The sequence below is a fragment of the Corylus avellana genome, chromosome 7 (genome assembly GCF_965113065.1).
Source record: "Corylus avellana chromosome 7, dhCorAvel1.hap1.2, whole genome shotgun sequence".
Classification (NCBI taxonomy): domain Eukaryota; kingdom Viridiplantae; phylum Streptophyta; class Magnoliopsida; order Fagales; family Betulaceae; genus Corylus; species Corylus avellana.
Genome location: NC_142496.1, coordinates 16,917,077 through 16,930,251, shown reverse-complemented (window position 1 = coordinate 16,930,251; position 13,175 = coordinate 16,917,077). Strand labels below are relative to the sequence as shown.

At 34.3% G+C, this 13,175-nt stretch overlaps 1 pseudogene; it reads left to right on the top strand.

Annotated features, from left to right (window-relative positions):
• The first annotated feature begins 5,096 nt into the window (after nt 1-5,096).
• On the top strand, nt 5,097-11,914 carry LOC148584578 (disease resistance protein RPV1-like; annotated as a pseudogene).
• The last annotated feature ends 1,261 nt before the right edge of the window (nt 11,915-13,175 follow it).

The window sequence follows — 13,175 nt, the reverse complement described above, 5'->3', positions numbered from 1 at the left end:
TACAAGAAGTGGGTAGAGAAATTGTTCGACAAGAATCACCCAAAGAACCTGGCAAACGTAATAGGTTGTAGTTTCATAAAGATGTTTCTAACAAATTATTAACAAACTACTCATTTTATTATTGGAATATATATAGTGACACATGTTGTCATTTTATTGGCTCTCATGTGGCACACTAACGGAATTCGTCAAGTGTTTTGATCGAATGTGACGGTAAGGAGCAAATTGTTACTTATGAAAAAGAAACTATTGTAAATTATAAAAGTTTTTTAACATAAGTCTTAGCGTACTTTTTTCTAGGACATGACGAATATCTTTATGAAACTACAACCTACTACGTTTGTCGGGTTCTTTGGGTAATTCTTGTCGAACAATTTCTCTACCCACTTCTTATAGCAAGTCATGCATAGTTAATCTCTCAAACTCATCAATAGATGTGAGAGACTTATCCACAAGCACTTTTATACCATAATCTGAAAGGAAATCACCCTTGTCTAGTATTTTCCGGACATTACCTACTTTTCTCCTTTGAAAAAATATGCAATGTCAAGGAAAATATCTTTCACATTGTCCTCCAACCCATCATAACTTATTCTAAGTATACAGTGAATGCTTTTTTATTAGGAATGCTTTTATACCTATTCAATGCACTTTTCCATTCATGCAAGCTTTTACTAGATAGATTTGAACCTAGCAATACTAAAGCCTATGGAAGGCCCCTTGCATAACCTATTACATGTTCTGTGAGTTCCATAAAATCATTGTTACGTTCGCCACTTTTAAATGCATGTCGATTGAAGAGTTGAAGTGCTTCATTGTGATCCAACTTATTCACCTGGTATACTAAATCAACTCCGTGTGCACAAAGTAAATCTTTATCTCTTGTTGTTATGATAATTTTACTTCCTAAGCCAAACCAATTACCTTTTCCAGCTAACTTTTCTAATTGAACTAATTGATCCACATCATCAAGAACTAGAAGTACCCTCAAACAGCAAAGCCTATATTGTATCAAAGTAATTCCTTGATAAAGATCGTTAATCATTAGACTTACGTCCCCTAGGATCTTAGAAAGAAGTTTATTTTACGAACGGATTAAACCGTCCATTTGGCCAGAAGTTTCTCTAGTGTTTTCAAGAAAACAACTACCTTCAAACTGTGTGGTAATTGAGTTGTAGGTGGCTTTGGCGAGAGTTGTTGGGTGGCCCTTCTTATGCGGGGACCACATGGACTACAACAAAACAAAGAGTTTTGTTTGTAGTAGAATTCTAACACACTATACGTGTGTTTATAAGAGACAAAAAGAAGAGAAAAATAAGGAGAAGAAAAGTAAGAGTGCGGCACTGGGAGAGAAAGAAAAAGAAAAAGGAGAAAAAAAAAGGGTTCAGACTATTCACATCCGTCAAAGATTGGAGGTTCTTTTATGGTCCGATCTTGATGCAATTTTAGAGTGTTGCTCCTGACGATGAGTGCTACGTATTGACTAGTGTTGATCGTTGGAATTCCTCTCCAATCGCTTGGTTGCTAATACCTACTTTGTGAGATCTTTCTTTATTCTTGTTGGAATCCACTTTTGGGTGATGAATTTACGTTTAATCCAAGAATGCATGCCCTCTTGATGTGGTGATAACCTCTAGATATTTCTCTAGGGAAGACAATTGTAAACTCATTATTGTTGATAGTGGAAGATTTAATTGGACTAGGTCCCGTGGTTTTTACCTTCGCATTTGAGGGTTTTCCACGTAAAAATCTTGGTGTCTTGCTTGTGGGTTTGCCTGATTATTATTTTGCTATTGTGTTACTATTTAATTTGCACAAAGAGGGGTAGATTAAATCCGCTGAGCATCTGAAATTGGTGTTCACCCCTAACACATTATTTGGTAAACACCTATATATTCAACCTCACTATTGTTAGAAATAATGCAAAATGTGTTCCTATTAAATAGCCTAATTCTTAACAATTATAGGTGTGTTCGAAGTCTTTTTTTTTTTTTTTTCCCAGTTTCCTTATGTTTTCTATGTACTATATCGCATCTATAAAAAATAAGAAGGTTATATATATGTTGAGTCAGTTAAATCTAATCATTTAATTAAATAATATTTATAATGTTTAATGAATCTAGATAATCTTTCTTCAAGTTATAAAGAAAAACAAAATCCTGTATTTGTGATCTTAACCAAAATGCAATATCCAAAAAGAGTTGTCATCCAAGTGAGACTACAACTAAAGTCATTGCAAATCTTGTTTATAAGCTTATAAACAAATGCACAGATTTGTGTTAAGTATCGTACCTTTAATAATACTCAAAGCAGCAAGAGAAGATTGTGCAATATTTAGTCCAGCCATGAGGCAACCATGGTGATGTAGCGGTTGAAAAAGGGAAGGAAGTGCAGGCCACGGTTGTGTAGAAGATCCTCACTGATCAATGCAAACATAATTGAGTAAACCTTTTTTCAATTTCTAAATGTGTGAGTAAACCTTGGTTTGTATGTTCTTTCATTCATCCCCTTATGTTTTTTGTGAAGTTGAGTTCATTGCCATGGAAAAGATCAACCAACTTTCTTATATGAATTGTCATTTTCACTCGGTTTAATTAGGACCACTACAAAAGGACCCCAATTCAAGGCAAGAATTTGATTTCAAGCAGCTTGTGGAGGCATTACAATCTGAATGTTCCATTGAAGAATTTGAGCTCTTTGTTGTAATTTCTAGAAAAATTTGGTTTCGCCGGAACATGGTAGTTCATGGTGGGGGATTTTTTAGACCCTAATATTGTTGCAAAAGGGGCAGTGCCATCATATGAAGTATATAAGAAGATTGTAGGACAGGATGAAAAAAGAAGAAAAAAAAAAGAATGGAGAGCCTGTCTATCCATGCTGGAAAGCCCCCCACGATAGTGAACGCAGTCAATGTTAAGAGACAAAACTGGAGAAGATATGGCCACATTGTGGAATCTGGATGATATCAAAGATGTTCAAAGTGGCAAATTGTTCATATAAAAAGGTAGACAAATTTTGCCGCCCATGAACTAGTCAAATTGGTTGTCTACCAAAGTATAGATCAGGTTTGGATTGAAAAAATTTCAAGATGTATCAGTGACCTGGTTTTGTTCGGGCATCATGCTCTTATTTTTTGATATGACTAAAGAATCAAAGATGATGTAATTCTTTTCAAAAGAAAAAAAAATCACTGACACACTTATATACACCAAATATATATTAAAGAGAAATTAACAAGAATAGATGAATATTTCCTTTGTTTGCATTAGTGTGAACGTTTCCTTTGACAGCATTAAATACCATATTACTTGCATTTCTTTTCTTTTTGTCTTCTACACTTTAAACCTAAACATGATTTGCTCATACGATTTCATTACACAAGTAATTTCCTTAGCTGCAGTTACCATCTTTTTCTATTTCTCAACATTTACAGTAATCATATGATGATGGCTAATAGAGTCGAGGGAGGTCAGGTAATTCTCTCAAATGCTTTGCTCGGCCGTTTCCTTCCACGTACGCTTGATAGACAACAGACCCAATTCTCCTAATGGAAGCTACAAACAAAACACACAAGTCTCTCCTTATGTCTCCTCTTCTCTTCAATATGTTTCCTTCTTCCCTCATGCCCACAAGGTGGACTTTGAAAAAATATAATAATACAAAAGGAAATGCTATATGTTCTTCAAGAGTTCTTCTAGTGTCCTCCCAACTGTGATGTGATTTTTAAAATCACCAATAGATTAAAAGTCAATAATGATAATCTCTAGATTTAAAGTCAATATTAATTCACCAATGGCTTTTAAAATGTTTCTTTTAAAATCACCAATAGATTTTGTTGGGATTTTCCATTAAATCCCAACAAAATACCCCTTTTTAGAAAAAAATATTTAAATTTTTTTGCATGCTGTTAAATGCGAACCAACGCCTTAATCTTTGTAATTTTTTTCTTTTCTTCTTTTTCCTAAAACAAATTGGAGTATATTGGAAAAATTTAGTGGATGGGTGTGATTGCATACAATTGAAAGATAGATACACTAAATTGTGAGAAATTAAACTTTATGGGGACATTGCAAAAGTGATGACAATTCAAAGGGGTTAAGTGAAGTTTTCCCAAAAAATTACTTATGACTCCAGACGAAAAGTATAAGTGACAAATAACTATCTTGAACTTTTATTTGAAATTTTGACAAAAACCGTGCCCAACCATCCAAAATCCTTAGGGGTGGTTCGGCTACCTCGTTGGCCAATTTGGAGTGGTCCAACCGACCCCTATATATAGTTTTTTTAGTTTATATTTTTATATTTTTATATTTTTTTTTAGGTTTTTTCTTTTTTTGTTATAAGAAAAATGTGTTGTATTATTATTAGTACTAATATGACACTTGGGGATTGAGATTCCCTAGAATTCCCTTTAAATTTGAGATTCTCAGCCATTCATCTCATCTAAAGGTCTAAAATAAGTAATGTTTTCTCATTAAATGCTAAAACATGGCTTACTTTAGACGTTTAGATGAAATGAACAGCTATTTTTATGAATTTGAGAATCTTAAATTTAAAAAGAATTCTAAGGGATCTCAATCCGCCATTTAGAGGGCTTTCTATGCATTTGGAGGGTTTCCTACAATAAGTTTAGACCGAAAATGAAGGTGGACAGTTGTGTTATTTATGCTCACATGAAGAGTTTTAAGAAGTGACGGAGCCACGTGGAGACCAATAAGAGTGATGGCCCCAACTAAAGCTGGAAAAAAAAAAAAAATTAAGTCTTATATGTTTGGCTAATGGCCCCTCCAAAAATAGTCAACAACCCAACAATTAACCTGTATGTGGTTGTGTGCATAGTTCAAGTTGTTTCTCTTTAATGTAGTGGGTTTGCTATTTGCAGCAGAAAACTCCCATAAAGCTGGTCAAAGTTCATCTTTATAAGCATGTTGCCGTTGCTGACAAGTTTGTTATTTTTCTTTAATTTGATGCGTTGCGAGCATGTGACAACTTGCATTATTATCTTGACAAACTTGAATAATTAGGGAGGTATAGCTAGCGGTTCTGCAATTCTCTCTCAATTTTCTCTACTAACTAGTACTCTTGCAACTTCGTCCATGGCCTTCCACACAGTTTCTTCGTCATTCTCTTCTTCCATATTTGAATGGGATGTATTCTTGAGTCTTAGAGGCGAAGATACTCGTAAAACATTCACTGCTCATCTGTACACATAATTACGTCGAAAAGGAATCAACACCTTCATGGATGACAAACTTCGAAGCGGAGAGGAAATTTCACCGGCACTTGTCAAAGCCATTGAAGAGTCAAAGATTTCGATCATTGTACTCTCTAAAAACTACGCATCTTCCCTGAAAAATGCTATGCCAACTCAAAAAACTTGTTTATCACAATTTATGAGGAATTAATACTATGAAACAATAAACAATTCAATCACCCAAAATATATAAAGCAATAAAGAGGCAGACACAGATATTTTGGTTACGAAGAGGAAACCTTTTGGAAACCGATCTAAAAGTAAAACCTCTCCGGGGCAGCCAAACCCAGGAAATGACTATCAAAAGATTATCCAGAGATTACAGACACTAGGAACACTTATAACCCTTTGCAAGAGCTTGGCTCTGTATAATCGACAAGCCTACAACTCGTCTCCTTGCTCACAATCTTCTTCAACGTGATTCTCCTTTACCTAACCCTTCCAATAGACTTCTCAACTACAGATTTATCAAAGGAATAACTAAAACTCTAAGACATTCAATTGAACGCTCACCATATATGATCTCCTTTAGCACAGCCTCCGACGAACTCTCTGAGGGCGAAAATTCGTGCGTTTCTCTTCTATAATAATGTATATATATCAGTACATCAAACACTAGACCTGGGCCCACTAAAAACACATGTTTGGGCATAATAGGTATGGGGTGCCCGGACAGGTTAAGGGGCTGTCCAGACACGGCCTTGCGGAGTAAAAATAGGGTTTCTGGAAATGTGGTCCGGACAAGGGGAAGGCTTGTCCGAACATGGCATGCAATGGGTGAAACAACATTCTGGAAATGTTGTCCAGCCTTGATCAACAGCTCCGGTAGATGAGCTTTTGTGGTCCGATTGAGCTGAAATTTTGCAGGGACGTTCATAACACATGAATCTACATTATGAACGGTGGAGATTGGATTCTGAGCATTCTATATCAGTGTTTGAGCCCATGAGTAGTAGCCTCTGCATTTTGGAACTGAATTAAGCCAACACAAGAACTAATAAACTCCCCTTTTGGCAATTCGGTGACAAAACCAAAATGCCGAGCCAATCCCATCATCTCCCCATATTTACTCCCCCTTTTTGTCGCAGAATGACAAAAGGTCTTCATGTTTCCTGAAACACTTCACAAAATACATCAAGGCATATGTGGAACAAGAATACATAAATAAAACTCATGAAAAAAAAAATGACGTAGAATGCAAGATCATAAAGAAACATTAGCAAAACTCCCCCTCAATGTATGACTCAATTATCACCAAGAAACTGGAAGAGAAAAACATGTTTCTCCCCCTCAAAAGTCAAATGAACACACATGATATACACATCAATGACTCATGTATTGCACAATGAATATCCCAAACATGCTCCAAATATGTAAAATATACATGAGACTAGAAATGGCACCAAACTCATATTGCTTAACCAAGCAAAGAAAAATGTTCCATTCAACCCTAGCTTTTGTGGTTTGTGTGTAAGCCATCCAAAGAGAAAAAATTTCAACTTACAAAATGAGGAGAAAGTTTCACCACCATGAGGTTTTGACAAGTATATCAAATCAAAAGTCAAACCTTATCATACTAGGGCCTAGCCACTCTCATCCTCTACATTTCTCTTTGGAAAACATTTTGCACAAGTTTGACACAGTGAAATAAATTCCTTTTGGAATATGATCTTTTGATTTTATTTGTTTCACTATTTTGTTTATTTTTCTCTTGGAGAAAGTGTCCTTAAAACTTTTGGTGCTTATCACAAAAGAGAAAGTAGGAATTTTTAAGCCCTAGGTTCAACTAGCATATGGTCAATTTGAAAAATATGACTAGTCAAAAACCTCATATGGTTGCCTAACAGACCTGACAAATAAAGTGAAACAAAACCTCAATTTAAGCTTAAATGTGCACAAGAGATAAAGCATAGGCAAAATGTACTACATAAGCTCAAGCTTCAGGTAACCACAAAAACAAGTCCATTGACACAAATTTTCATCTCATGCATATTAAGAACATTCCAAGACATAAGGAATTAAATCCATAAAAAGCAACATGAGAAATTAATGGACTATCTAGGTGCATAAGACAAAAGAAAGAAAAGAAAACAATCAAAGTAACATATTTTTGTCTTTTTGGAATTTTTCACAAAAAAAATGCACACAAATGAAAACAAATGCAAAACAAACAAAAATGTAATGCAAAAAAAAACAACATGCTTGAATTGAGATTACAACAGACAATACATGAATGTCCTTTAGCATTAAACTTTCATCACATCTTATAGGTCCCACTACAAAATAATGATTTGGTTTAATAACTACTTCTTGGTCTTCACAAGACATTTCACATTCATGAACACTTGATTAGGAAGTAGACAAAAATCTTGGTGGTCCGCACACAACACCTCATCTATAGGCCTTTCAAAGATCATAACATATGAATTTCTTAAAAAATCCTTTATGAATATGCCTCATAACAAGAATCTCAAAACAACCATGTATACACTCTTCATGCAAAAAGTGTAACAACAAAAACAATTCACTCCATAAACAAGAAAGCAAAAACAAAAACAATACAAAGCATAGAAAAATAACATGCTCTAGGATATTCAAAAATAGGCAAAACACTCAATCCTAGGCTTGTTATTGACTCACCTAACTCTAGGTGAGATCACTACCACTCCCCTTCAATGGGTGAATGTTATAATCCTTCCTAACCCACTCTTGAACAATCTTAGGACCAGATTTATGATGCACACAAGGTCTCAATTTAAAACAATTTGGTCGAATATGACCAACTTTGCCACAATGATAACAGGTGGGAACAAACCTTTGAGAAGGTTGTTTGTTATGAGGAGGGATATATTTAGACTTTGATCTAGGCAAACCCGACTCTATATCACATTTTTCTTTCTTAGGAGAAGCCAAGTTTTTCCAGAGTCTTTGGGATTTAAACTGAAACCAGTTTGGTTTGATGTGACCAATAATCCCACAATGGTGGCATGTCGGAACAAACTTAGCTTGAGTTTGTTTCTTAGAAGAAGTCTTCGATTTGGGCTTCACACAATTATTCAAACAAGAGTTTTTGCCCTTATCCAAACAGACTTATTAGCCTTGACTTCTTTAAAATTCACAGGCTTAACAAATAAGGTTTTTCTTTCAGATTTAGAAGCATGCGAAGTAAAGTAAACACCATTATCAACAATCATACTATGCTTGTTATCAACACAGAAAAAACTTTTTAAAATTATCACTAGAGAATTTTTGTGAGAGTTCTTTCAAATCATTCTCAAGTGATATATTTTTTTTAACAAGCACAGACATCTTAGAATTTAAAGAATCAATCAAGGCATATGATTTAGACAATTCATTCGTCAAAGACTCTTTTTCTTGTTATACAGTTTTAAAATTCTTCCAAATCTTTTTGTATCTGTAGGACAATTGACTATACTCATTAAAGAGGATCTTGTACACATCGTCAAGATCATCAAAATCAAAGGAGTCAATGACAAGGGACTGAGATGTATTCATAGTAAAAAAGCGTCAAGGATCTCACTCAGGAATTTAAGCCAAATAGAGTGTACCCGCTCTGATACCAATTGAAAAACGCTATGCCGGCTCCGAAAACTTGTTTATCACAATTTATGCAGAATTAATACTATGAAGCAATAAACAATTCAATCACCCAAAATATATAAAGCAATAAAGAGGCAGACACAAATATTTTGGTTACGAAGAGAAAACCTTTTAGAAACCGATATAAAAGTAAAACTTCTCCGGGGCTGTCAAACCCAGGAAATCACTATAAAAAAAGATAATCCAGAGACTACAGACACTAGGAACACTTACAACCCTTTGCAAGACCTTGGCTCTGTAAGATTGACAAGCCTACAACTTGTCTCCTTGCTCACAATCTTCTTCATCGTGATTCTCCTTTACCAGACCTTTCTGATAGACTTCTCAACTACAGATTTATCAAAGGAATAACTAAAACTCTAAGAGATTCAATTGAATGCTCACCACATATGACCTCTCCTAGCATAGCCTTGGACGAACTCTCTGGGGATGAAAATTCGTGCCTCTCTCTTCTATAATGATGTATATATATCAGTACATCAAACCTTAGACCTGAGCCCACTAAAAACACATTTTTGGGCATAATAGGTACGGGGTGTCCGGATAGATTAATGAGCCGTCTAGACACGGCCTTACAGAGCAAAAATAGGGTTTCTGGAAATGCGGTCTGAACACGGGGGAGGCTTGTCCGGATAGGGCACGCATTGGGTGAAACAGCATTTTGGAAATGCTGTCCAGCCTTGATCAACAGCTCCGGTCGATGGGCGTTTGTGGTCCAATTGAGCTAAAATTTTGCAGGGACGTTCATAACACACTAATCTACGTTATGAACGGTGGAGATTGGATTATGAGCATTCTATATCAGTGTTTGAGCCCATGAACCATAGCCTTTGTATTTTGGAACTGAATTAAGCCGACACAAGAACTAATAATCCTGATGGTGCTTGGACGAGCTGATGAAGATCCTTGAGTGCAGAAAGACAAGAGAGATACTAGTTCTACCACTGTTCTATGACGTAAATCCTTCGGAAGTACGGCGTCAAACCAATAGGGTTGGAGAAGCACTCACTAAACTTGCAAAAAGGTTCAACGATGATGAAATTAAGGTGGAAGGGTGGAAGAGAGCCCTAAAAGAAGTGGCCAATTTATCTAGGATGTATTTGGTAAACAAGTATTTCTAACCACCTTCGCTGTCTTCCTTCTGTATTGTTCTTTTTTCTTCTAATTATGGTACATCCCATGTACACATGTTTCAATGCATGCATGTGAACTATTTTACATTTAAAAATGTCTACTTGTAATTAACCTTTTAAATAATCTTTGTTCTAAAATTAATTAAACTCGGCCGATTCTTTTGTTTTAGATGGGATAATTTGCTTAAATAACTTTTTCATGACTTAAAAAAAAGAAAAAAAAACGGAAAATGAACTTTCCAATTGTTGCGCACATATCGGGGTTGTTTGTCAAACTCCTCCCCACCCCTAAATACTATTCACTTCCTTTTTTCAAAAAAATCAACATTAAAACATTTTTATTTTTGTATCACATCAATTATTTTTTACTACTATTCAAATAAAAAAATCACTACAAAACAAAATTTTCTACTTTTCAATTCCACTTTTTCACTTTTCTATATCAATTATTATTATTATTATTATTATTATTATTACTATTATTTTACAAACAGTATGAATAGTGCTATGGTGCATAACAAACTCCCTCATAGTTATGTATCACTAACTTTTCTTTCTCTTCCAACTTTTTTTAATACATAATTTCACTTCTTTTTATTAGAAGGTAACTCATGAGTTAGTATGTTTTGTTATCTTTTTGTATCGGTAGGAATGAATCTGAATTTATTGACGAAATCATCGAACGGGAGAATTCAAAATTAGTTAATAATACATACTTTCAAGTTGCCCAATATCCAATTGGAATAAAGTCTCGTGTACAGGATATGAAGTCGCTTTTAGATATAGAGAATAATGACAGCACATGCATGATAGGGATCCTCGGAACTGGCGGGATTGGTAAGTCAACTCTTGCCAAAGCCATCTACAACTCGATTGCTTCTCATTTTGAAGATAGTTGTTTTCTTGAAAACATTAGAGAAACTTCCAACAAAAAGGGCTTGATCCATTTGCAAATTAAACTCATTTCTAAAATCCTAGGAGGTTCAAGTCAAATGGTTGACAATGTTGATCAAGGAATTACTTTGATACAACAAAGGCTTCACTTAATAAGGATACTTCTAGTTCTTGATGATGTGGATCATTCTGACCAATTAGAAAAGATAGTTGGAAAAGGCAATTAGTATGGTTTAAGAAGTAGAATCATCATAACAACAAGAGATAAACATTTACTAACTAAACATCAAGTTTTAACCTACGAGGTGAAGGAATTGGGTTACTTCAAAGCTCATAAGCTCTTTAGTTGGCATGCCTTTAATAGAGATAGACCTGATGATGATTATGTGAAAGTCACAAACGATGCAGTGTGTTATGCTGGAGGATTGCCACTAGCTTTGCAAGTGCTACACTCGAGTCTAAAAGGTAAAGATATCTTTTATTGGAAAAGTAAATTGGACAAGTACAAAATAATTCCTCACGATGATATTCAAAAAAGACTTCGAATAAGTTTTGATGGATTAGATGAAAATGCAAAGAATATTTTCCTTGACATCGCTTGTTTCTTCAAAGGAGAGAAACATATAGTGGTTTTCACTCATATAGTGGCATCAAAGAGCTAAAAGATAAATGCCTCATAACTGAGTTTTCGGATAAAGCATTGGAGATGCATGACTTGCTTCAAGAAATGGGTAGAGAAATTGTTCGACAAGAATCACCCAAAGAACCTGGCAATCACAGTAGATTATGGTTTGAGGAAGAAGTTCGTTATGTTCTAGAAGAAAATATGGTAAGAATTATGTTAAAACTCCCTTTAAATTTTACATTTGTTTCTTTTTCATGAGTTAAGCTACTAGGAAAATATATATTTTACAAAATAACAATATTGCTTCAAGTTAGATGGTTATCTGACTTCAAGGGTTGAATATTCATCTAAAAATTGTGCTGTTCATAATAGAAGGAGAACATGTGAGGTTAATCCCACCTTGAGAAAAAAAAAAAAAAAAAAAAAAAACACATGAGAAATTCTAATTAAAAATTATATTGAACTTTATAAAAAGTTTAAATATAATTCTTGGAATTTTTTATTTTTTATTTTTTATTTTTTGGTAAAACACATTTCTCAAAACAAACTACAAAAAAAAAAAAAACGTTTTACAAAAAATTAAATACAAAACTTTTAGTGATGTCCTACAGCTTCATAATCGAAAATTTTGCAAACACATACTTCTAGCTATTTAAAGTGAGATGGTTGATCTTAACAATACATACATACAACCTTTGTCAATTTTTACAATTTTTATTAGTATCTTGCCTTTTCTTTTATGAACAAGTAAGGGTAATATGTAAATATAAATATAACATAAATATTCATTTTGAGAATGTGATCAGTAGTTACTTTAAGGCATGCCAAATTACAAATTTTGAATGAGTGGATATATAGGATAACATACTAGCAGAGGTTAGACAAGATGAAGAACATCCTCACGATCAAATTGCAATTATTGTTGGAGTCTACAATGATGGTAATGAAATCTATTTTTCTCATGGAGATTACCATAAAACTTGCTATGGATCATTGCGTTCTGATCAAGTATGGTTCCATTCCTATGTTCTTCCAGAAGATTTTAAGCTAACGAGAGGAGATAATCTTCAAGTTTGCTTAAGTATTTTTCAGTATCATACAAGTTTGAATTTTATATCGGTGAAACATTCAAAGTTAATGTTCTTTAAAAGTTGTGGATTCCATTCGGTACGAAAGCATGAAGAAAAAGCAATAGATTTAATTCAACCTTCAAATAGATGCCGTGATGATGATGATGAATGATAATGGCAACTTGGAATCCAAATTTTACCCACAACAAAAGCGACATTCTTCAACACCTGGCACGTAGACTTCGTATGAAGAGAATAATGTAATTAAGGTGTGGATTTACTTATCTCTTTTTCAAATCTGATTTTGTTACCCCTTTGAAATTACTATTGCTTTATTTTTTAGGGTCTTGTTCTTGCTTTTATATATAGTTTTCTGCTTTATGATTTTAGTGGCATAAATTCATCAGCAATGAAAACTAATAAATTCTTGACCTCCTTGGCGTATCGAAGGTGTTCCTTTTGCTTTGGCTTTTGTGTGTTTTACGGGACTTGGACAATCTGGCAAACAACTCACATGCTGCAACTTTTACTTCAGATGTCACGTTAGTGATTTTACTCTCCATAGCCTCTCTATATAA